Source organism: Amblyomma americanum, chromosome 4, assembly GCF_052857255.1.
Source record: "Amblyomma americanum isolate KBUSLIRL-KWMA chromosome 4, ASM5285725v1, whole genome shotgun sequence".
Classification (NCBI taxonomy): Eukaryota; Metazoa; Arthropoda; class Arachnida; order Ixodida; family Ixodidae; genus Amblyomma; species Amblyomma americanum.
Window position 1 is genome coordinate 143,722,495 of NC_135500.1, and position 24,280 is coordinate 143,746,774.

A 24,280-nucleotide genomic window follows, 5' to 3' on the forward strand; every position below is an offset into this window, starting at 1 on the left:
ACTCGTTTAAGTCCTTTCAGGAACAGTGGGCTGCTTCAAATACAATGAAGGGAACAAACACGGGTTAATGACATCCTAGTCGAAATCAAGAGAAAGAAATGGGCTTGGGCAGGGCATGTGATGCGAAGGCAAGATAACCGCTGGTCTTTAAGGGTAACGGAGTGGGTTCCAAGAGAAAGTAAGCGTAGCAGGGGGCGGCAGAAGGTTAGGTGGGCGGATGAGATTAAGAAGTTTGCAGGCAAAGGGTGGATGCAGCTGGCAAAGGATAGGGTTAATTGGAGAGACATGGGAGAGGTCTTTGCCCTGCAGTGGGTGTAGTAGGGCTGATGATGATGATGATGATGATGATGATGATGATGATTAATATTGGCAATTTCAGTTATGTAACGACGTAACGACAATAAGGTATCGAGTATGTGTATCGGAAATCAATTTCAGTTGCATATCTTCAGTCAGCATCGAAAATACAATTCTCAAGACCATTGGAAATCAGTATCATTATCTAAGATACTTCTTTGAAGTATCGTGCCCGGCCCTGGTTTGTTAAGGTCTCGGCATCCCTGACTAAGCGCTTCACACCATGACAAAGCGTACCGGGAAAAAAAATGGCGTCCTACCTTTCTCGCAAGAAGTCACGATCATCAAAAAATAAACATTTGCTGCAATTGCGCTAAACGTAGTTCAAGAAAGTTACAAAAAGAAGCACTTTATTACCGTTCCAATTTAATAAAATTTCGATAAAAAATAATATTGTACGGTATGGTCATTTTGATACATTGTACCATGCGTGAAATCTTGATATCATGCTTGGTTTATAGTTTAAATTAAAAGTATTGATCACTGTTATTGCTTTCACTTGGCTAAAATTATTAACTGCGCCGACTCTCCGGGCTGCTCTGTAACATTTCACTGAAGATTAACTCGGGTTCGCCACTTGCAGCTGTCAATTGCACGCGCTGACATAAAACGGCAACTAATTTTTGAAGGTCTGAACGTGTTATAAAACGTGCTGTCGTAAATAATTCATTCTTCTGTAAGTGGTATGCTCACTGAATAGTGCTTTTAGCGTAGGCCAGCTGCGTTTAAGCCCTCCTAGCTAAATAACAAGATCATCTGCCTCACACATCACAATATTCTTTAAAATAGGACAATGGTCGGCTTTGTGTTCAGGAACACGATGCCTAGATTCGCATACAATTTTACATATAGCAGAATTCTCAAAATTCAAAGACTAAATTGTAAAGATTTCGTGCGCAATAATTTACTTTCCCATGGTTTCTAAGCTCAGTGTATTAAAAAGAGGCTTTATGCAGCTTTACTAACCCGCCTCTTTTATGCAGCTTTACTAACCCAACACACCTTATATTTTCTCGCTCAAGGAAACGCCATCGCCCAACACGAAAGCAGCATTCTTTGCCACCCCGGCTCAAAACTAGGTAAATGTCTCGGCCTCCGCTTCTTTCTACAAAACTCTAATAACGTAGTTAGAATGCACATGACTGACGTATTCAAGTCAGTTATGTCGTTAAATTTTTATTACCCTTTGAGGGCAACAGGAGTGGAATGATGCTCTGTCGACACACAGCCCAGAGACTTCCAAGATAATGGCGTGGCATCAGTGAACATCTAGATAAAAAATTACAGACCTGTCATCACCTCAAGGCTCTCCATGGCGGCTTAGGTGCTAGGTAGAAGCTACAAACAAAGGGATGGTGGGTGCTTGCTATTAAAACGATTTATTCTGGCAACACGCTTTCGTTTAAGAGATGAAGGGTTTGGCAGTTGCAGATAGATGAACTGTGGAGAAAGGGTAGAATTTATATACGATTAAAGGCCCCGAAAATTCCTGGAAAGGAAAGGGCACAAGTTCAGTCCAGAAGTAACGAGTAACATAATGTCAGAAAACATGCTTGGTTAAAGATCTTAGTGTTTATATCTTGTTGCCAATGGCTGCTAGGTAAAGGGACTAGCTGCGTTACTATTGGTATGATATCAAAGTCATCGCTGTTTATAAAAAATACCGGAAGAAATCTGTTCCCATGGCGTATTCTTTTCAAGTCAGGTTATCACCAACCTTATGAAATGCACGGAGTATTCTTTCAGGGTACAATTGCATTGACGTTTCCGTGCTACACATTTTTCGACGCGATTTTTCTGATGGTATGAAAAGCAACGTTGAGAGCTTAACTGCTATGGTTAAGCAGCCGAATGAAGCGGTTTTTGCTAAGCATTCATTTTACTTACCTTCCTATGTATTATTATAGGGATCACTTCCCAATCTTCTAATAATAATGGATATAAATAATCTAATGCGAGAGGAAAGAGATAATGCCGTTTTCAAACACCATGTAAGAGTTTCTGTACATGCGTAACAGATTCACAGAAATAGTTTGAAACTGTCCTCTACTCAAGTGGTACAAATTTTTTAAGGCTGCCCGGATCTGACTATTCTTAGTTTCAAGCTGCGAAGGATGTTATTGCTGTCAATCACCCGGTACTGTTGGAAATCATGAGGTTGTAAATGAAACTATGCAAAAAAGTACAGATTAGCTAGAATAGTCCATGAAAGGTTTTTTATGAATAAAGAAACTATATATACTGCCACTGAATGAACAGTTTGATTTATTCCTGCCAGTATTCCTAGAGTACAGTACTCAGAGAGTGCAACGCAGAACACTTGTGTAAAACGTTCAAAGTCCTATCCTTGAAAGCTAAATATAATCTCTCGAGGTAGGTATGATCTAAGCGTAGAAAGGATAAACCTTGTATTAATAAAGAACTGCGTTTAGGAATAAGAAAGGCTGGGTATACAAGGCATTCAGAAAGCATCGCATCAGAACTTATACTACAAGCTAAACCTGTAACTAAAAACCGGAATCAGGAGTTAAATACACCAAAGAGAACAAACTTTAATCGCTAGTTGATGCAATACGATCTAAAACAAAGGGGTTATGGCTATAAGTGAAAAGTGACAAATAAAACAGCGTTGGTGTTCCGCCTCTCTGTTTCGAAAGAGAGATGTTAACAGATGATACCGCAAAAGCTGATTGCTTCAACGTATATTTTCACTCTGTACTTACAGAATTCATTCACGACATTGCACACTTCTTTAACAATAGTACGCAGGTAGATGTTGTGCTCATTGATTTCCGAAAGGGTTTTGACGTTTTCCTGCATAACTTACTTTTGTACAAACTATCATTTCTTATTTTTCTCGATTCACTTTGATTACATGTACAAAAGTTAGAAAAAAGTGGTTCGCAATGGTGCAACGTCACGAACGGTTCATGTTTTGCAGCCTTACCGCAAGGATGAGTCATTGTGCAGTTCCTGCTCCTCATTTATATCAATGATTTAACTGCAGGCATTTCAGCATTGTATATCATCCTGCGACTGCGTTTTATATCACCCTATGTCATGTTGCATTTAGATGTTGAGAAAATGTGGTCTTGTTTTGTCAAATGGAAGATGGATTTCAACATAACAAATGTCATCCCATGCAATTAGCGAACATAAAGAAAAAGGTGTCGACATCAAACTTCTGAAATCATGTTCTAGTGCATTATGTTGACGTCACCAAATACCTGGGCTTCACATTCACTAAGACATTGGACTTTACATCCAAAATTGAGTTAACAAGTGTTAAAGCATATTGTCTTTTAGATGTTTTCCAGAGAAATTTTCGGTCGGCACATAAAGCTTTGAAGGAAACTGTACCTTTCTACTATTAGTCCTGTGTAAGAATACGCGTGCGTAGCGTGGGACCCGTTGAGAAATGTTCTTGAAGATTGGCTGGACTGTACCGTGTTCAGAACAGGCTGCAATATTCATTACAGGCGTCTACAACTACGGCATTAGAGGTTCGCAAATCAGGGAAAGTCTGGGGTGGAAGTTCCTGTCAACACGCAGAAATTCAGGGTGAGCATTTTGTATAATGTTAACAATGGTAACACAAGAATCGACAAGATGTTATATTTAAAACAACCTCATTACCAATCCAAGAGAGGCGACAATACCTAAGAAATATGGCCATATCAAATTCGCAAAAAAAGAACAGTGCAATTTGCATCTGGATGAGATAGAGTCTGCACCCGACATTTCATTTGTCATAAAGAGCATCACATCAATCTTATTGTATTTTATTACACTTCTAGTGTGGTGCTTTTCTAATTACGTAAATAATTTATAACTGTGTAATTAACTTGCTGATGAATGTGTTGTCTTCGTCATTTAGTCATGTTTTAATTAGTTTAATTAATATATTTTTTTGTTTTTGTTTTACAACCAATTCGATGCTTTTGTTAGCACTCCTCTTTTTACCTTTGTGCTTGTAAACAACCCCGTATACGATAATGCCCAACGAGCGCTGTAGTTATTTGTAATAAATAAATATTCAATACCAAATTACCACGACACAGTAGGGTGGTTGAAAGAAGACTGAAGTCGCGAACATGCGCGTCTGTATTCTAAATCAGAAATAATGTATTCGCCCCTAAGGAACGAAACAACTTTCCTTCGCAAGAAGCAAATGATTTAAATGATAAAAAACTTGCCTACTTGTTTGCAGCCTATAGGCGTCCAGATGGTGCCGAATGATAGTCGCTTTAAAGTGAAATTCCTGTGCTAATTTCATCCTCGTAAGACTCTGCCGCATGAAAAATGCAATAAAGCCGTATGCAACCCATCATCAGCACAGCAGTTATTAACACAAGCGCATTAGAAGGTAAAAATGTGCAAAATTATGATTGACATAAGATATGCAACTCGATTCTAGAGCAGTGAAGGTAACAAGCTCTTCAGTTTATAAATTATAATACGAAAGAAATATGAACTCTTGTAGCAGCAGTAAACAATTTCCTGCCAGGATATAGCAGCTTTAGCTGCGTCATCGTTTCATTAAAGTTTCAGCAAACATGCACTTGATAGATCCCAGCACATTTAAGTGGAATCAGATAAAACTGCTCCGCGGCGGAATTCAGAAATTTTGCGCCAACCGTACGCTGCGGTGCCCGTGTAGTTTCTGACTAATAATAGCTCTTACTCCGCCTCTGGGAACAGCTTTGTATATTAGACAAATGCATTTGAGCTAGGCATAGGCCTGTAGCGCCATTGTTTCGGCAGGAGAATAGGCGAAGAAGCTGGGTGAGCCCGAACGAAACAGAACTCTCCAGGCGTTCGCGAAACAGGCTGCGGGGTCAGTGGCTGGTGATGGGCCACGAGCGACCATATGGAGTGGCACCGTACGCTTAGGCGGCTTAGGCGGGTGAGGTTAGGCGGGTGAGGTTGCATGGCTTGTTGCATGGCGGGTTGCATGGCTTGTTGCATGGCAGGTTTCATGGCGGGTGAGGTTGCATGGCTCACCCGCTTAGGCGGGTGAGGTTGCATGGCTTGGTCAACTCCGGAAAGTCTTCCAGAATCTTCTCGTACGGAGATTAAATGATGTGCGCGTGGATGTCGTTGGGCAAAAAGGTCGGATAAGACTCCAGAGATTGATAGATGTGTAAAGCCGTCTTTCAGGTGATGACGCCGCACTCTCGAAAAAAAATCGAGCCGATGATCGGGTGGACAACGTCAGCGAAAACGAATACCCGTCAAAAAATGCGACGGAGTCCCAAGTCGAGTGTGAGAGAGCGAAGACCGCACGTCGCTATGGAGAAGACTAAGGCGGCCCGTAACGACTGTCCTTCGTACGTAGCAGTGGTCCCTCCGAACCTCCAGCTGTACCTCCAGCTGCGTGAACCAGGCACTGGGGCTGTGCGGTCGGAAAGGACACAGCTGGAGACTGGATGGGTCATGGGGTTCAATCAGGCGCCACTCGCTTTGGTTTGGTTGGTTTGGTTCATGGAGGTTTAACGTCCCAAAGCGACTCAGGCTATGAGATACGCCGTAATAAAGGGCTCCGGAAATTTCGACCACCTGGGGTTCTTTAACGTGCACTGACATCGCACAGTACACGGGCCTCTAGAATTTCGCCTCCATCGAAATTCGACCGCCGAGGCCGGGATTGAACCCGCGTCGTTCGGGCCGGCAGCCGAGCGCTGTAACCACTCAGCCACCGCCACTCGCTTTGCGGCGGGTCTATGACTTGGGAGGAGCAAGGGGTTCGGAAGGAGCTGCTGAGGACGCACAGTGATGCGGGCACCACAGCGGCCACATTTATTACTGCGCATTCCCGGCCGTGGATGAGAGTCGATGGGGCAAGCGCCGAGCAGCTGAGTGCGAAGGTTGCCGGTCGAGCTGAACGCCTGGCGTGTTCTGTGTCCCTTGCTCCCGTGCCGAAACGGTGGCGCTACAGACTTTCGGAAACTCCCCTTCGTCAATAATCTGATATATTGAAGTACTGAATTAAGAAGTGGACAGTGACTATGTGGCTAAGCAGATGGATCCTGAGGACCGTCAATGTGTTTAGCACTGATCCCCCTGTTCAGCATAAGTTTATCTGCTAGCGCTGTTTTTTCAACCACCCTTAAGTCAATTTACTCAGACTGTTTACGTTAATTTAAGTTCACTGCCAGGTATTTGGAGCATATACATATTTCAAGAAATGAGCAAAACTAAGATTTAATGCTGAAGGTAAGGTCAACAGCAGGGCAGGGGATCTGGAGATCTGAGGAGGGGGGAGAGGCAGGGATTAAGGCTGTAAGTCCCGTTGTCGGACTGTGCGGAATCCGTCAATAGAGACTTGTCTTCTTTGAGCTGCAGTCTCTGTCCCTGTAACTTCGCTCTGCAGCTCAAAGATGACAAGTAGTCATTGACCGCCTCAGCACAATCCGACAACGTGACTCAAAACCTTAACCCTTCCACCCCCCCCCCCACCCCCCTTCTCCAGCGCCTTTAGCATCACGACTTTCCTTCTTTCGACCGCCTGCCCCCCTCTATGCATACTTAAATACGCAAGCTATTGTGCCCCCAGTGACCCCTGAAGAAAAATCCGAGCCGGCTTCGAAACGTTGGGTTTTAAAATTAATGTCTATGAATTGAGATGTGTGAGGAGTTTTTTATAAGGTTCCATAGATTACTGTAGCTGATGAATAGGAATGGCCGAGTTATTCACGCATTAATATAAGGTATTTAGACCACATAATTTGTGCATTCGTTACAATTATTTGTGGAAATCAATTTATACACGTAGGCACTATGGAGAAATTATTGAAACCGCCAAAATTTTCACGAAGAAATTTGCCTCTTTCCTTATGTATCTCCTCGAAAGATGACACTAGTGCTACTGGCATAGTCGAGCTCTCCTTGAATTATTCAAGTTTAGTGCACGAACGGCCGGCATGGTGACGACGCGGTTAGACCCCGCGGTTGCATTTGCACTGGCGTTTATTTCTCTTCCGCGGCTGTTTAAAAAAAAAGAGTGCTTGCGTGAATCTTAAGCGCAGTAACGATGGGCAACTGCCATACGTGCGCAGGACCTAAGGCTGCCGAAAGGCAGTGTCCTCCGCAGCATACTCACTGTTATTACCTCCTTTCGTTTTCGGCTTGTGTTCAGTTTCGCGTCTTTCCCTGGCCATGAATCGCGTACTTGTCGACCCCCGACTTCGGAAAGCGCGATTTTGAACTAAGTATCTGAGTTATACCCGGGTAAACGCGGTACCTGTCATGCATATAGTAACGTTTGTAGCCGCTGAGACTGAGCTACAGCGGAACCTACGTAACGGCTCAACTTTTTCTATTGACTTTTCAGGGAAGAGAAAAAAATGCGCGCATAAACAAGGCCGAAAGCCAAACCCGAAGCATAGGTTCGTGCCACGAACTACAAATTAAAGCACTGGATTAGAGCTTCTGAGCACTTGTACGAACATCACGTGGTACCATCCTCTGCGGGAATAGAAATAATACCGGAAACCTGCGCTACTGCAAAACATCGACTCAGCATGGGCTGCAGTGGAAGCATATTCTTCTTTGTCTTCTTCCTCTCAGTGAGCCAAACATTGGGCGCCGACAACTGCTCGCCGCATCCAAACGCCGGAGGTATCGAGCAGCGTTCGACGTGCCCCTTTACTAAGGTTCCCAACATTAAAAGATTGCGAATCCCCAGTGAGTTACCCGAAGTAAAGTGCGACTGTCCTGGCAGCCGCTGCAGCTCCGAAGGAGACTATAGGTGCACAGAGGTGAAAACACTTATGCGTGTGGCCTTTCGTGACCGCGATCCTAGCACGGAATTGAGGTGGGAAAACGTAATGCTCACCACCGCCTGCGTTTGCGCCACAAGCCGCTACGGTTCAGGGGATACAGGCAACGATAGACCAAGAAGGTTTTTCCCCATAATTGTCGGAAGAAACTGAGGCTGACCCTCTTCTGGAGCAAGCAGAAGACCCCAAGGTGGGATGATTTGTTCTTACGCAGACGACCACAAGACCACTTGTGAGACGAAAACGCACTGTTTTGAAAACACCATGAATTAGTCTCTGCTGTGACCTAGTATTTGTGGAAATAGACTAAAAATTTATCGAAGTGTGAGCCTACGATCCACTGTTCTTTCTTCATAAGTCTTTCATTGTTATTAAAGCGACAGCTTTGGGACTAATGGCAAAGGCGTGGCCACTTTTCTGGACAAAATCTCCACCTCCTCTGCGATGTTATATTAGGCGCCGCCTTCTCTCTGCACTTGTGAGCCACAACGACTGTCGACTAATCCAATAAGGATTTCTTTATTTTTTTATCTACACTCGATGCACATTATAACACTGCATTTCCAATAATGCGGCTGTAGGATCCTCTAAAATTGTTTTCTCTTCAATAAAACTTCATCTACAAGTCATTGCAGAGTGGCAACAGCCTTCTGCCGGCCCTTCCTTTTGGTGTCTCTAAGCATGTAAGTGAGTATTAGGTCACTCATCACAAAGTTTGAAGGCATACAACGCTGAAGTATTAGCAGTCATTTTTCTTGATATGGCTGCGGTGTGCTGATCCTGGTCAACACGACACAAAGTTCAAAAGGCTGACCTAAAGTTCCGTCTAGCATTATCAGCGAAATGGGCACTGAAGAGAGCTGTGGAACTTCTCAGCAGGCAAACAAAAATTTAATCGACAAACACAGCAAATAGCAACGGACATCCAGAAGGAACAGTAGGCGACCGCTTTAAAAGTGGAATCGAACTGAACTAGAAGTGGTTATTCGAACTAAAATATTATAAGTAAAAATGGCAAACGAATGGAAAGGAAAACGGATGCCACGAAGCTAGTGGTAAGGGTTATCTTTCTTGTACAGCAGTGGAACAGTTTTGTCCCATTTGCTTCAAATGTCGGCAAACGGAAAACGCTGCCTCTATGTGCCACATTTTTGCGTCCTGCATACTACTGAACTATCAAATAAACAAATCAGCGTGTTTTTACCTTTCGCTAATAGGCTTTTTTGGTGTTTTCTGTGTCTCTAGTTTAAAGTTCAGCAAGTCCGGTTTGGCGGGGAAAATGGGAAAAACAAATTGAAGAATTGTTTAGCTGTGGAGCCATATCGATGAATAAACTGCCCCAAAATATTTCTTGAAGTACTTTTCAATTCTAATTCAAGCTGTATAATACGTCAAGGCGGCTCAATAAGGATAAGTACCAGATTTGGGGCATTTTTAAGAAATTGGTAAAACTGAGTTCTTTTTTTTTTCACAAAACCAGTGGTCGAAGCGGCTTGAAAGCGACGTGATTCAAACATCCATCTATTCTTCGACAAAGAAAGAAAAAGTATGCATCGGGGGAACCCGAAGTACCTATAGTTCGTAACATCCAGCCACCCAAGGAAAGCCATTATTGGCGATTCTAATGAAGGGGGGAATACGTACCTACAAAAGCAGGTGAGAGGAAAGGGGGGGGGGGGGCGATAACTCAGTACCCAGACTGATTTACGTGTACAAAAGGAATGCAGTCGATGCAGAATTACGTAGCTGTTATAGAAATGTTTCAGTAAATGCGCAGCGTTTACCCAGCAGTCCTGGATGGCTTTTTTACGTGCTAGAGTGTGTGTAAGTCGTTTATCTTGACTTCAAACTTGTTGTCCCACATAAGCAATTATTTGTGAAGCAAAGGCAAGAAGAAAGAATATGTCACCGTCTATAAATGAAGAGAAATTCGAAATATTGCTATGTGTCGGAAAACATTCAGTTGATAGAGTTACTGCGTGGTGTTGTGCTACCTATAATTTTAAATCTTTATCATTTCACTGCTGTCAGACCTTGGTCTTTCTCGGCGGAATATGTGGTATTCCTTCAAGCATATATGACAACCAGAGATGTAAACTCGGCTGCAGCGACGCCGACGCTCGGAGTCGGCACTCGCGATGATGTGAATGATAGAGGCTACCTGCGGCAATATATTTAGATAAGTATCACAGCGTCTTGAATAAATAGAGTTGTTCTTCGCCAAAAGTTCTCAACGTTACACAGCATACTGTGAATGATTCTAATCTTACAAAGGACAATCTATTAGCATCAGGTTTCTCCTCAAGATTCATAATAGCTGTGGCACAGGAAATAATAAAAAACATTATGGCTAAACGGCGTGCTCACTTCGCGCAAGAAGACAGGGTGAGTTTCTTAGAAATGGTGACTGCAGTCGCATTAAAAATACTTGATGCGAATTACTTGACGGTCACGGCTTTCTTCCTTCTGTAGCATAATCTGCAATGACACTCTGATCAATAACAATGTTTAATTTTATTTTATGTTGTACAACATGTTTGCTATACAGAGCCAGCTCTTACGATAGTTTGGGGAAGATTTCCTCCGGTCCATTGTTACGAGGGGCTTTTTGAGCAGGCCATATTTCTGTTGAAGCGTTTCTTGCGTGCGCATGTCCTATTAGGAGCGCAGTTGTTGAACAATCATTGCATTTAAACCGCGCTTTGCTCTCAATAGCGCTTTCTGCACGTACCAGCTGCGTTTAACCCCGTCTATGTGATTAATACTATCTTTCTCCTCACAAACCGTCCTATTCTTCCCTAGTGCAACGTTTTCTGCATCGTTTGTGCTCAGAAATGTGAGTACAAAACGATCATACAGCCATTCTCTACTGTTAACACACTTGTTGAAAACTCGAGATCGTCGCAAATTATCTTGTGTCTGTGTAAGTGCCAAGGTGTCCCATGCTCCGAAAAAGCAAGAAAAATGTTTTTTTTAAGGCCTAGCAAAAAAATTCGCACGTAGCTTACCTACGCTTTTACTCAAAGGAAAATGCCTTAAATTTGTTAAAAACGCCTTGAGATCTTAGGAGTATGAAACCTCCATTCGTACTGTGGAGAAGCATGCACAGTGACCTGAGATGTTTAATCTTCCGTCCCTCTGACCGCTTCAAGCTGATAGACAGTAGAAACAGGTACTTAGATAAAAGCTACGAAATAGTTGGTACTTTGCAAAAAGATTACGATAGCCGGTAATTTGAAGATTTAGCGCAGCGCTTCAGACGCCACCTGTCATCGTTGGCAGGTGGCGTGTTACGCTTCTATCCAACTTCTAGGATCTTCCCGCAGCAGCCACTTTCCAGGTGGCGCTTCACTCTGTTAGTTCGACAACCGGTTACGCCGACTACGCCGACAGCTTCGGCGCGAAAGCCAGGAACTGGCGCCTAAGAGCGGCCCTTCTTGTTTTTGAAAGGGACGCCTTTAATTTTCAGTTTTCTTTATAGGTTTTAATAAGCGCATGCATATCTATATATATGCAAGTATATGAACAAATTATCTAAGACATATATTAAATGTACATGAACAAACATAAAGGTTGCTTGTTCGGTTTGTGAAGTTTAAGAAGCTGAAACGATTTCTTTTTTAGAATTCTACGAGACAGTACATGCGTTTTCGCATTTGGCTCCACCGTTCTCGAAGGTAGGTGTGAGTGCCGGGTGGAGCTTGGTTGAAGTTGGGTGGAGAGGTGTTTTTTAGGGTGATTCTTCAGGACAATAGAAGCTTCACTCCTCTGCTCTCACACACAGACGCCGGAATAATCTGGAAGGGAAGGTGGATGGTGGCTGGCCTCCTCTAGTGGGCTTCTGTTGGGTGGCGGCTTCTGAAAGAAGCAGGTGGGTGGCGTTCTGGAGAGTGCCAGCTTAACTTCTTTATTCTTGCATGCCGATAAAGGGTTCGCTCTTTTGCTGCCTCACGCCGGTGCCCCGACTGTGCCGAATGGCACTACTGCTGCTGTCGCAGTTAAAACTGCGCGCTGCACCCTTTTCTATTCGCTGTTCCGACACTGTGTCGATGGCAGTAGCTCGAAAGGACTTATGAAGCTCTCTTCCCTCGGGCTATTGTGGTGACATTACTCTTCTCGTGGTCTTCAATGCGACAGCTTCTATTTTTATGGCGGGTAAATTGTGGCCTCTATGAGGCCTGTTTTTTTTAAGAGGCACATAAGCACTTGAGCCGAATGAAACGAAATTTAATGTCTTTTGTCTGTCTGTGGATATTCATTAGTCAGGACGCACACACGTTAGATGTGTCTACCTAGGACGGAAGTCAGTATGATTTTTTGGAAGGGCTAGTGCATATACTCGACCTCGCGGCTAGATAATAAAAAGCGCACCACGTGTTATGTTTCTCGCAAATTAAAGCCTGACATGCATTGTGAAGAGAAATTGTATTTTAATTTTGATTTGAATGATCATTGATTGATTTTGTGGGGTTTAGCATCCCAAAGCGACTCAGGCTATGAGAGACAATTCTATCTTGGGCCAGATCATTACCACAAGTATTCGAAAGACTCGTGCTAATGACTTGGCCCAAAATATAATTGTCCCTCGTAGCCTGAGTCGCTTTCATACGTTATACCCCGTAAAATCAATAATCATCATCAAATTCCACTGTATTTTGAAAAATTGTATTTTTATTACGATGGTGGTTGATTTTATGGAGTTTATCTCGCAAAGCGACTCAGGCTATGACGGACAATTGTATTTTGGGCCAGGTCATTAGCACGACTGTTCGAAAGGAAATTCTTACTAACGGTGCTGAACTCAAGGATTCTTACATTATTGCAGCAAACAAAATTATCGCGCAGGAGGCACCTGCGTCAGCATTCAAGAGTTACGTAGAAAGAGGCGTCGTTGTTTCTGCGGCTTTTTTGAAGGAGAGGCGTACCTATAGTTTTCGTGTATGAAAATTGCATATCGCTCTCGCTCAAGAGACAAAAACATTAAACCCGGTTATCGAAAAAGATTATTTCTTTTAGCGCATATCAACAGTGAACATGTAATCTGGTGTCTGTTCGGTGTACGACCCATAACCCTCGAAGCGAAAGTATGAATGAGATCCCGACTGGGAAACACGACACAAGGGAAGCAGGTCACGGCATGGGAAAACCGAATCAACGGGATACCAGGGCCCATAGAAAATAAGATATCATCCCCTGAGAGAGGCCGGTGATCGCATGTAGGCCAGAGGAACATATCAGTAGGTTAAACGCGGTTGCAGGGCGATTTTGTGAAAAGAGAGCTGAAATGACGAGAACCTCGGGTAAAAATGGGCACAAGCGTCCCTGGGCCCAGCGCCCGGCTTCCTCGGGGCTGTGCGCTCAAAACAGGCTCCGCAAACCCCGCTATACAAAACCAGTTTTGAACACCATCAGCCTGCAAAGGTAGTTCGTGATTCAGTTGACAGGTTCAACAGAGTCTCAGGAGTTCGATGGTGTTTAAATGAGTTCGCTCTAAAAGAGTTCAGTAGATGATAATGAGTTTGTCTTCGAAGAGAGTTTGGCACTGCGCCAACAGAAATTAATTAATTAATTATTAATTAGCGGTTTAGTTGAAAATCGAACTGAATACGAATCGAACACTGAGAAAACCGAATCGGATACGAATCGAATATTTCGGCGAATATTCGCTACTTGGGCGAATATTTTATGAGCAATCGTGAGGTACAGTGCATCACCGCCTTCTCAGTGATAGCTGTATTTGTAAAAAGACGCAACATTGACCTACATTTGGGGGTCGCATCACGACGTCATTGTATTAAGTTTATCACTGTCATGTTGTGTTCAGAGGAAAAGTACCTTTTGCTGCTGATAACGAAAGATAATACACTAGCGCCACAACTCAATGCATGAGACAGGCGAGACCTTTCCTATGAGGCATGGCCTCCGAGGTCACACGTAAAGGCCAGGATTGCAAAACCTACATAGGCCCTGCCGCGTCATCCAATCCCTGAGGCCATGTATGAGGATTACGAACACAGCCACGCTGATAGACAACACTGTGGCGCTGCACCCTCCATTTCGCGCATACCTGTCACGGCAGCATGCTAACGCAGCGTGTATGGTTCCTGTTTTTGGAATAGCCTTGGAAGAAAAATACGGCAGGCCTTGTTCGAACTTCGCGCCAATCATTCGAACAGTATTAGAAAACTTGAGGGCATATTCGATTAGTCTGGAATATTTTTGAACATGCACTACTTGATTCGTTCGAATAATCGAATACGAGGATATTCGATTCGGGATTTGAAATTTCCGAACAATCGCGCACCCTTACCCGCTGAAACTTCGGACGTTTCCTCTATAGCAACGTTTCCGTCTTCTTGTCGCGAAAGCGAGCTCATGCTCCCGTTCCCTCCAACGTTCACGGGCTCTTCAAATACGGTAGCGAGAGGCTGAGTAGCGGCACACTGATGACCCACGTGCCATGCGCGCAGGACGCTGTGACGTCATTTTTGTGGTCGCCTACTATAGGCACGAAGCCTGCCTCAGTAGAGCTGGCGCTGTGAAAGGAGCAGGGTGAGGACACGTCATACGCAGAAATTGCTACAGAACTATAGATACCAATAGCCTGAACGCGTAATGGAATGCAGCTGAAAGTCTAGAGGTGTGACCACCATTGCAATTTTGTAGAAGCAATGTACTCGCGGCCGACGGATGACAGGAACAATTCTAGGCCATTCGGAGAGATTATCTTCCAACATTCTCAGCTCGGCGAATGAGGATGTTGTTGTCCATGGCGATGACGAGGGTTGCTTTAACACGCTGCAAATGCAGATCCAGTGGTCTTTATCACGGAGTGCCAAAGGCGGTGCAACCGCATTGGTGTCTTCTTCCTGAGGCAGGTATTTTCTTTCTTTTCCGTTTTCACTGCTTTTACCGGAAGCCAATTCTGCCATTGTCTAGAAGATCATTCCTACGAACGTTAGCTTTCCCGCACAGTTGCGCTTTTATGCTTCTCTAACATCTCGCTTTTTTTTTTCTCTATTGAGACGATAGACACGCAAGCGCAAGCATTTCCGCAATTTAGAGGTTCACCCTTTCCTGCCGTACACATTCGAGGAAATCCTCCTCGGAACTTGCCAGCTCACCGAGCCTGCAGTTTGCGGCGACAGGTTCGGCCGTAACCTCACCGCAGAGCCTGAGGGCGTCGGGGCGAAAATGTAGACTCGTAAATCAGTGCCCGCCCCAAGCGAAACGACCACTTTACGCCATTCCAATGAAGGTCGATTTTTTTTTTTACCGGCTTAGCACTTCCTGCGGCCCTCTTTTTTTACCCTAGAGTTCATTTCGTTTGCAGACGTAAAAGGGGTCTTTTACCGCGCAACACCCCTATGCATTTCCTTTTGTGCCTGCGTAGAAAAAATAAAGAGGAAACTGAACAATCTCAGAAAGGATTAGATGCATTAGGCTGGTGGCTTAAGAAATGGCACTGACGTTTATGGCCCTATAACGTCAATCTGTAAGCCGCTCAGAGAGATGAAAAAAAGTTACAAAAAGCGGCAGCTAGCAAATTGCGTTTCCTCAGGCTACGACTAGGGCGTGAGACCAACGCCTAAAATAAAAAGAAAGAAGGTGATGTTTTCAAATCGTTAGAAGATCTCGAGTGCGCTGAAAACTTCAGTGTCTTCATCTTGAGCAGCTTTAAGGGAGCTTCAAAAAATGATGCACGCTTGTGGGCTTAAATAATAAGGACGATTTTTACAGAAATTATTCTTTAGAGTTTTCAGTGTCAGACGATTTGTTATGCGCAAGTGGTTAGCATATGGCAAACGAAAGATTCATTTTTGAACTGTGCGCTGTCGTGACGCGGTCCGCACCAACTCAACAATCCGTGACCACGTGGTCTGTACACGATGAACACGTGATCGCCAGCTCCTGTCACAACAAGTCTGTACGTCTCATAATATCAGTGGGGTACTGCGCCCTGGAGGTGAGTCCTCTTCCTCACCTCTAGTAATTCCTGTCGACTAGTCTCGGTCCATAGGCCTCAAGTTCCCAGCGAAAATAATAGGCCGTCCGTATGAAGCACCTTGACGTCATCTGCGTCACCGATCGTGGGCTGTCGCTCCTGCCGTAGTTTCGAATAGCAGAATCCCACCCCCCCTTCAGACCGGCGTAGCGTATGTATCAAACCTTCTTATTCGGCTTGCGGGAGGACGTTGCCCATCGCATGTTAAGGCACATAACACCACTTCGAGCTCACGAGAGGTGAAACGTTCGATACATTGCCGCAGACAGGGGTATACAGTGATGCGTGCTTCTAACGAGACAAAAACCAAGAATGGCACTATGCGCACGCCTTTTGAGCGAGAATCAATGTCATGTGACCTAAGGGGCAAGGCGGCCACAAGCTTCTCTTAGGATTCGTCCCTCACGCCGCCGCCACTGACGACGACGAGTTTTCCGCCGAACGAGGCCCTTCCTCCTCCGACGTCCTCGGCGGGCGGGCGAGCGCCGGCGATGGTCAGTCACGTCAGACTGGCGACGCCACGCCAGGCGCGAATTCAGCCCTCCTACATTTCAACCATTCCGACGCTGAGCAGCGGCTGCGCCAGGAGAAGCGCATGCGCAGATGATGCGCAGAACGTTCGACGCGCCATCTGTCGTAGATTTGCGAAGCAGCGCTGCCCCGACTAGAGACGGAACCGGTCTGGCCGGGCCGGCGGAGGCTGACGTGCTCGGCTCGAAATAGGAACATGCTTCAAGTTGCCGCCGGTGTATTCGGCGTGTTCCGAAGATAGGGTAGCTAGAACTTCCGAAGACGCCAAACGCGTCGGCGGTCAAGCGCCTCGTTTTGGCCAACGTGACGTTGCCGTTCCGCGCGCGCGTGTTACGTCGGAGTATAAACGCACCTTTAACGCTGCTGCGTTAAAAATAGCAGGTGTATCCAGCGGTTCTAGACACTGTTCTGCCATTTTCATTCGCAGTGTAAAAGACGATAATATGAACTTGAGGTACATTTGCTCCGATTTCGTTGTTTCATGCATTCCTTTCTTCGTCTACAGGAAATAACACCCGTCTGGCTCACAATGTAACAGTGTTTGGGACCTGGGCTTTTACGTGTCCGCAGTGGTTTTACGCATTATTGAATATCGGTTGCCCAAGCTGAGCAAGCCGAACAATGAGTTCACAGTCCCAAAAGAGGCACAAGGCTTTCTCGACTTTGGGACGTCATTTAAAATGAACGGTACCGGGTGCGTATGGGCCAGTGAAGGTATACTTTCGGCATGGAGGGCTGCAGTCCTTAACTAGTGTCGCGCGATATATGAAGCATATGCAACTGCATCAACGCTGCTTTATGATATGAAGTGTAATTCGCATGAGAGAGATCTGTGCAACTGTAAAGTAGAGATGTAAGCGAAAGTACATACGTCGCCCTCTGTCTTGCTTCGGAGGCAACGTTACTCACACCTTTGCTCATGCGCCATTCACACAGTGTGCCCTTTCAAATGAAGATTGTCAGTACGAGTCACAGTAGTTCTGCAACAACCTCCGTCGATCCATTTTGCGTAGCCCTGAATGTTCAGTTTACCATAGTGACATTTTCATTCTTTCCACCAGGTCGCTTTGCCGCTGACGAAGCACGGATACTTACATTGCTTTGGCTTCGTGTTCCTTCACCAGAAATCTCGTGGCCTTGCGCTCTACATGTCCGCATTTCTCCTGTTCAGTAAATCGCATCAGTCGCTAGATTATCAGAGGACATGCCTATGATTCGCAGCCACTGGACGACGGTAGCAGCGGCTGCGGAGTCTGCGTTAACATACACATTCGTGGCTGCGGTCTACAAGTGAGTTTGGGAACAAGGACGATTGGACAGGCTTGTAACGCCCGGTAAAGCGTTGCTGGTCCGGGCTCCCTCTCTCTTTCATTTATGTTTTTTTTGTATTTTTTCTGAGAGGACCAATCAAAGGCTTGTAACTCAGCTAGAATTCATTACATATCAGCTTAGCTTTTTTCTTGTGCCTATTACCTCTTGTGTAACGACGTTATTGGTTTAATTTTATTTTTAGCAAAGGGCTACTTAATTGTACAATGTCAATATGCGTGTAGGAAAGCGGTAATAAATTGGCCAGCTTTCCCAACAATCTAATCTGCCGTACACCCTCAACAAGCCCGGCAGTTTGAACCATGTTATATGACTATCCCTTATAAATACAGTTGTTCTATAAACCCATATTTTATGAAGCCAAGACAAGGAAGTTTCCTTCCGGGAGTCATAAGTATTCCTGCGAGTACTTATGCAGGGTAAGTGATTAACCCTAGCTCAGTTATTCTTTTATGGCAACCGCTCAATTGGATGTCCATGTAAATGAAGATTTTCAAAGATGCCCTCGCTGTAACCACACTATTTGCTTTCCCCTTGTAATACTGAACCATTATTCTTCAACGTAGCCAGGGCAGGCGCCCGCGCCGTTAAGTATCTTAAGCTGCGACAAAGTGTAGTGGCTCGTTGACCCGTGGAAGGTAATTTTACGAGGCGAACAGACTAGTCGTGCACAACTCAGTACTTATGTGCAAATATCTTTTTTTTTTCGTTTATATGGTGGCATCCTAGCCCCTCAGCAAAGGCCCCGTGCTCAATGAACCTCCACGAGAAAAATAGCCCAAGTGAAACCTCGCCTTTCCTCGCGCGATAAACACAACCGCAGCGTCGCATTTGCGCTCCAACCAAAAATACAGCTGCAGTAGCTTCTCCCACCTTCTATACCCCTGGGAAAAGAAAAATAAATATATGTAAGGCCACAGGAAGTGTTTATACGGTATATGTTTGCTAACATCACTCCGCTTGAATTCAAGCCACTGAGGACCATGACATGGCATTTCCCCGGATAATTTTGTTTACAAGCAAGAAACCCGTACCAAGTTGTATATGAGCTTCCTTTTATCGCCCACGTCCTTAAAAACATCGTCGGAAGAAAACGCTTTCCTTTTACTTGGCTACGCTCCAAGCCGACTGAAACGCTTCAATTTTTTTATTTTTTCACGAATTTTCCTTAATTTTGCTAAGCTTTCCTCTTAGCTTGTACGACCTTTTTAAGCTGCTTTCTTCTTTTTTTTCGTCTTAATGCTTCTTTTTAGCCTGTTTTGAAGATTGAAACAGTGTAGCCGGATTTTCCAATCTATATTTCACTTTCATGAAGCATCTTGATGTAAAACCTGTGATTTTATTTTCCAGTTGCCTTAATAGTGGAACATTTCCTCTCTTCTCCGTCGTTTATTTATTTGCCAAGCACAATAGAAAACGTATCTGAAAAATGCTTAACAAAGAGGTCATGCTAATAGAGGCCCATTGCTCAAGTATTCTTGTTGCTGCGACCACTTGGCCACCGCAGTGGTGGCCAAGTGGTCTTACATGCGGGAGGTGCGGGGCTCGATCCCAAGTGCAGCCTGGTACACACCGGTGATACAATGGGTACAAGCTTTCGCAGGTCTGGTGCTCGGTTTATTTACACTGAAATGCTCTGAAAACGGGTCTTTGACCTCACCTTGAGTGGGAGAAAAATGGCTTGTGCCATGGCGCTATATGTCCACAGATGCCCTTGCGCCGTAAAAATTCGCCATCATCATAATCATCATCAGAATAGCAAAACAAAAATCTTAAGAGTATGAATCGATGAAAAGAAAAATGTCAAACGACAGTTAGGCAAACAAGGCGAATGAAGGCCGTGAGACAAGAGGCGCAAATCAAGAAAAACTAACAAACAAAACAAGCCCTACAGACTTGAAAGTTAAGCTGATTGATATAAGATTAAAAGTTGACGACTTCGCTTCGATTGCTATTGAGTTTCACTCTTTCTAGTACAATCGTTTCTTCCGATGCTCTGCGCATTTGCACTGAGAACACATGTTTTATGATTAAGGGTGATAGAACCAATTTGAGATAAACAGGGCGTTTTTGTGTACTACCAGCTCCGAACACGACGAGAGACCTCCACTACACGAACAAGTGGTAACTCCAAATCTCTCAAGACGAGACGCGCACTCGTCAAAATCTTTTAAATTACAAGTTACAGAGAAGAATTGCACTCAAAACAGATGAAGAACTGAAGTTACCCACTTGTGCTCATTATAAAGATTTCAGAGCAGAAGAATCATGAAAACGGAGCAGTAAGATCTAAAGTACAAACATAGATTCTAAAGCACAAATAGAGATATCTTGATAGTACGCGTCGATATATGCCACGGAATATAAGTAATTACCAGGGGCTTGAAAAAGTTTTGAACCACGAGCGTTGGCAAAAGGTAAAATGTTTTGCGGATTGCATATAAAGAGTGTTTCACGTCAGGTTTTCACAGTTTTTAAAAATAGGCTTTTTTATGTTCGAAGAGCGCAAGCAAAATAGCAGAGGCAGACAAGAAACAACAGTTTTAGGCATTCTCCTGTCGTTTTGCGCCCTTTACGCGTTTACCATTTCGCTGCCACTGATGAATTTTATAACAATAATAATAATAAATGGTTTTGGTGGGAAAGGAAATGGCGCAGTATCTGTCTCATATATCGTTGGACACATGAGCCGCGCCGTAAGGGAAGGAATAAAGGAGGGGGTGGAAGAAGAAAGGGAGAAGAGGTGCCGTAGTGGAGGGCTCCGGAATAATTTCGACCACCTGGGGGACCTTCAACGTGCACTGACATCGCACAGCACACGGGCGCCTTAGCGTTCCTCCTCCATAAAAACGCAGCCGCCGCGGTCGGGTTCGAACCCGGGAACTCCGGATGAGTAGTCGAGCGCCCTAACCACTGAGCCACCGCGGCGGGGCGATGAATTTGGAATGCAAAAGTGAAGTTGAAGGTATTCTTGATCCCATACACTATACCTGGTTTACCTTCCCCCTGCCGAAGTGAGAACACTTGGAAAGAAGGTTGTCGTATCAGCGCTTACGACAGGAGCCCCCTATTTGCATTTAATTATTTGTGTTGAAGCACAGTACTCCTTTGATTGCGCGCAATGAATGTTCGCATTGTTTTACTGTAGTATTCTTAGCAGAATATTTTGTAATCATTCGTTTCATAAACTGAGCTGGAAAACCACTGTACAAAATGTTTTGTGGAACAATACAGGCGAATCCGGAGTTCACATACTGATACTGACTAAATCAGTTGCATAACTTTTTATTACATTATGGTGTAATTTTTCTGACATGTAAAGCATATACTATAAGCTTATAAAGCGCTATGATTTGTGTGGATAACAAAGTTTCGCACTTTCTTCGGTATGCGTTTAGATGGATTTGATTTACATCGAAAAAACTCCTATATTGATTCGAAACGGTAAACTTCCCTCTGTGTTGTTTAGAGCTTCCGGAGAGCCAAGGGCTTGTTCCATTCCTCCGCCGAGGGAGCTGGCAAGAGTGTCGTCGGAGGGGGTTTGCTAGCGCATTCCCATAAAATGTGGTCTTGGGCGGCGTGCGTGCCGTCACCGCAGTGCGGGCTTGCAGGGTCACATTCACCGTTTGTGATCAAACATATTCGGTAGGGGCTAAGCATTGTCTTTGCTTGTAGGCGTCTGAGTGTCGTGGCTTCAAGAAAGGCACCGCAGCTGGCCCTCATCACGCGAGCTGAAGAGGTCGCCCCCGACTGGAGGTCACCCTGGACTTGCCCTAGCCCCAAATAATCTCTTCCATTTTGTGGCAATAAAGTTGTAATCCCCACCACCTTCCTAAGAGCCAGCACGTGCAAGCGAAAGATGTTTCGGAAGAACACTAAAATGAAATGGCACAACAAAACGGGTGAAGGTGCTTGCACAGCATTGTCCCTGCGTCATGTTTTTTTCTGCGAAAAGAGGTCATAGAAAGCTCGAACACGATCGTCTTGGTGCCAGTGAACGAGCGCCCAGTTAATTGCGGCACGAGCGCTCTTCACAGGCCCCAGAGCCACTTCTTCATCTTAAGGGCTCACAGCCGATGTCACACGAAGCTAAGCTGTTCATGGTTTGTTTTCCTGTCGACCGCCGGTGCTGGTGGTGTTGTTCTATTGAGCGCATGTGACCAGGCCGAGCGCCCCTCAGTCCCCCATGGCTGCTTTGTCTTCTCTGCGGCTCTTTGTGGGCTGTGGATGTAGCGCGAGGCGTTGAACTGTTACGGTACGGAAGACGCAGGACCGTAAAACCAGCCGCAGTCAACAGCCAAGATGCCGCGTGCTCTTGAGCGTGAGTAGGAGCATCAGCAACAACAAAACGTGGCGTAAGTGAGGCGGAAACCTTCGGGGCGAAGCCGTACATCGTCACCAGATGAACGCACAATATTACCGGGAGTTTCGCAAGTGTAATACATATGCATCCGGACATGCTGCTAACTTGGCTGTGCCCGGACCGTAGATGGTGCCGCCAAATGTAAAACCGTACGCTAATGGCGAATTAGCGTGCTCGCACAGTCAAATAGCAGCGCGAACATCGCTGTGGGTAGATTTTCTTATTATCGTTCGTGTTAAGCTATAGCCAAGTACTTCTAGATTTTTTTTTTAGGTTCTATCTCTGTGCGCAAATTCTACCCCTGTGCTCAAAGACGCCATGCACACAATGCTTACTCTTTCCGCTTCTGCCTCTTTGCATAATGACTGCTGAGTTACGAAGCGTTTTTGAAAACGCATGGTACGAGAACAAAGACAGCGACGCCAAGGAGCTCCTTCAAGAAGCGCCTTAATAAGAACTTCCAGTTCAGAAAAAGCGCACTTTTTGTGCACTATAGATTTCTCATTTCTGCGAGAAGCACAAAGGAACGTAGTTGTCGATAGCGCGTACATCGACTCAATCTGCTTTGTTCAGAATGGCTTTGAAAACCGCCACCCATGCCAAGATGGCTCCCACGCATGAAAGTTATCAGAGAAGGTGATCGCGAAGGTAAAAGAAGCAGCGCGGGACGTATACATGTGTATTGAAAGGACCTTTCTTTAAGCGCTTCTCGCTGCAGGTCATAGCACAAAATTCAAAGCACGAACATTAAAAAGGTGGTAGTGCTCGTTTGAGCGTTGCTTTGTTGTACACTCGTTATTTCCTTTTTTTTATGTTTGTAGGTGCTATAAGTGTCATTCTCTTATGTTTTATGTTATTATCATTTATTGAACTCATCTTATTATTTTTCCTTTCTGAAATTAGGCGTGAAGAGTAATTTTGGGACTAAAATCCTTGGCACCTATTCCTGCTGTGTTGTGTTGCTTCGGAGTACATTGTTTCAACCCCACTCCACTGTGCAGTGCTTTGGCTACTCAGGGTAGCGTGAATAAATAAATAAATATATAGGTCAATAAATGGTAATGTGTAATAAAATATAAGGTCTCCGGCGCATTTTGTACTGGTACGCCTTATATATCCACTACTTTAGTTACCTTGTTTTAAAAAGCAGATAAAGGTGTGATTTCTAATAGGTTATTTACACCGGTGCAGGTTCAAACGTGTACTTTCCACAAGAAGCTTTCCTTCTTAATATTTCTGTTCCTCGAGCTTGGCGCATGATAGCCTTAGATGATTATGCGTCATAAACCCAATACCCTTCTTAATACTGAAAGTAATAGAGAATTATTCATGCATTATCATTTGCGGGGCATCTGGCACCTTTCAAGCTACTCCAGTGGCTTTAAGCTTGAGACCCACTTTCTGTATTTCGCTGCAAAAAAACATTCATTCATAACAGTTTAATAACTCCAAAAGTGACGATAAATCTGCTGCGAGGGAGAGCTGAAAACACAGACACCATCAAGCTATCATCACTTTTGCAGAAAGCATTATAGCTTCATATGTTTCAATCTTCACCACTGGTGCTCATCTTCATGTAGACGGCAGTCAGTATCTCAGTGAATTATAGCGGAAAACTGTGAAGCACAGATAGCAATGGCAGAGTGCAAGCTCACGAAAAAGGTAATGCGAAGGCCATTTCGATGGATTCTTACCACTATAATATATTTACGCGCAAAAAAGAACTTAAAATGGACCATCGGGCACTCTATGAGTGTTTTCAGTTAATATCGACCATTTTCAGTCCTGGACGCTAACCGAAATCTGCATGGAAAGCAATTAGCCAATTTTCGCAACTTTCGTCTCCGCAGCCGAGCACCACAGCCACATCATGTTTCCAGCAGATGTTGTGCAAACCGCTGGTAATGAGATCAT

General features: G+C 44.6%; 1 long non-coding RNA gene across 1 annotated transcript; it reads left to right on the forward strand.

The window, feature by feature from the left end:
• Nucleotides 1-1,337: 1,337 nt before the first annotated feature.
• On the forward strand, nucleotides 1,338-8,515 carry LOC144130387 (uncharacterized). Its single transcript, XR_013314087.1, has 3 exons — nucleotides 1,338-1,436; nucleotides 3,837-3,918; nucleotides 7,691-8,515. It is a non-coding gene; the product is annotated as an uncharacterized LOC144130387 (long non-coding RNA).
• Nucleotides 8,516-24,280: the final 15,765 nt, after the last annotated feature.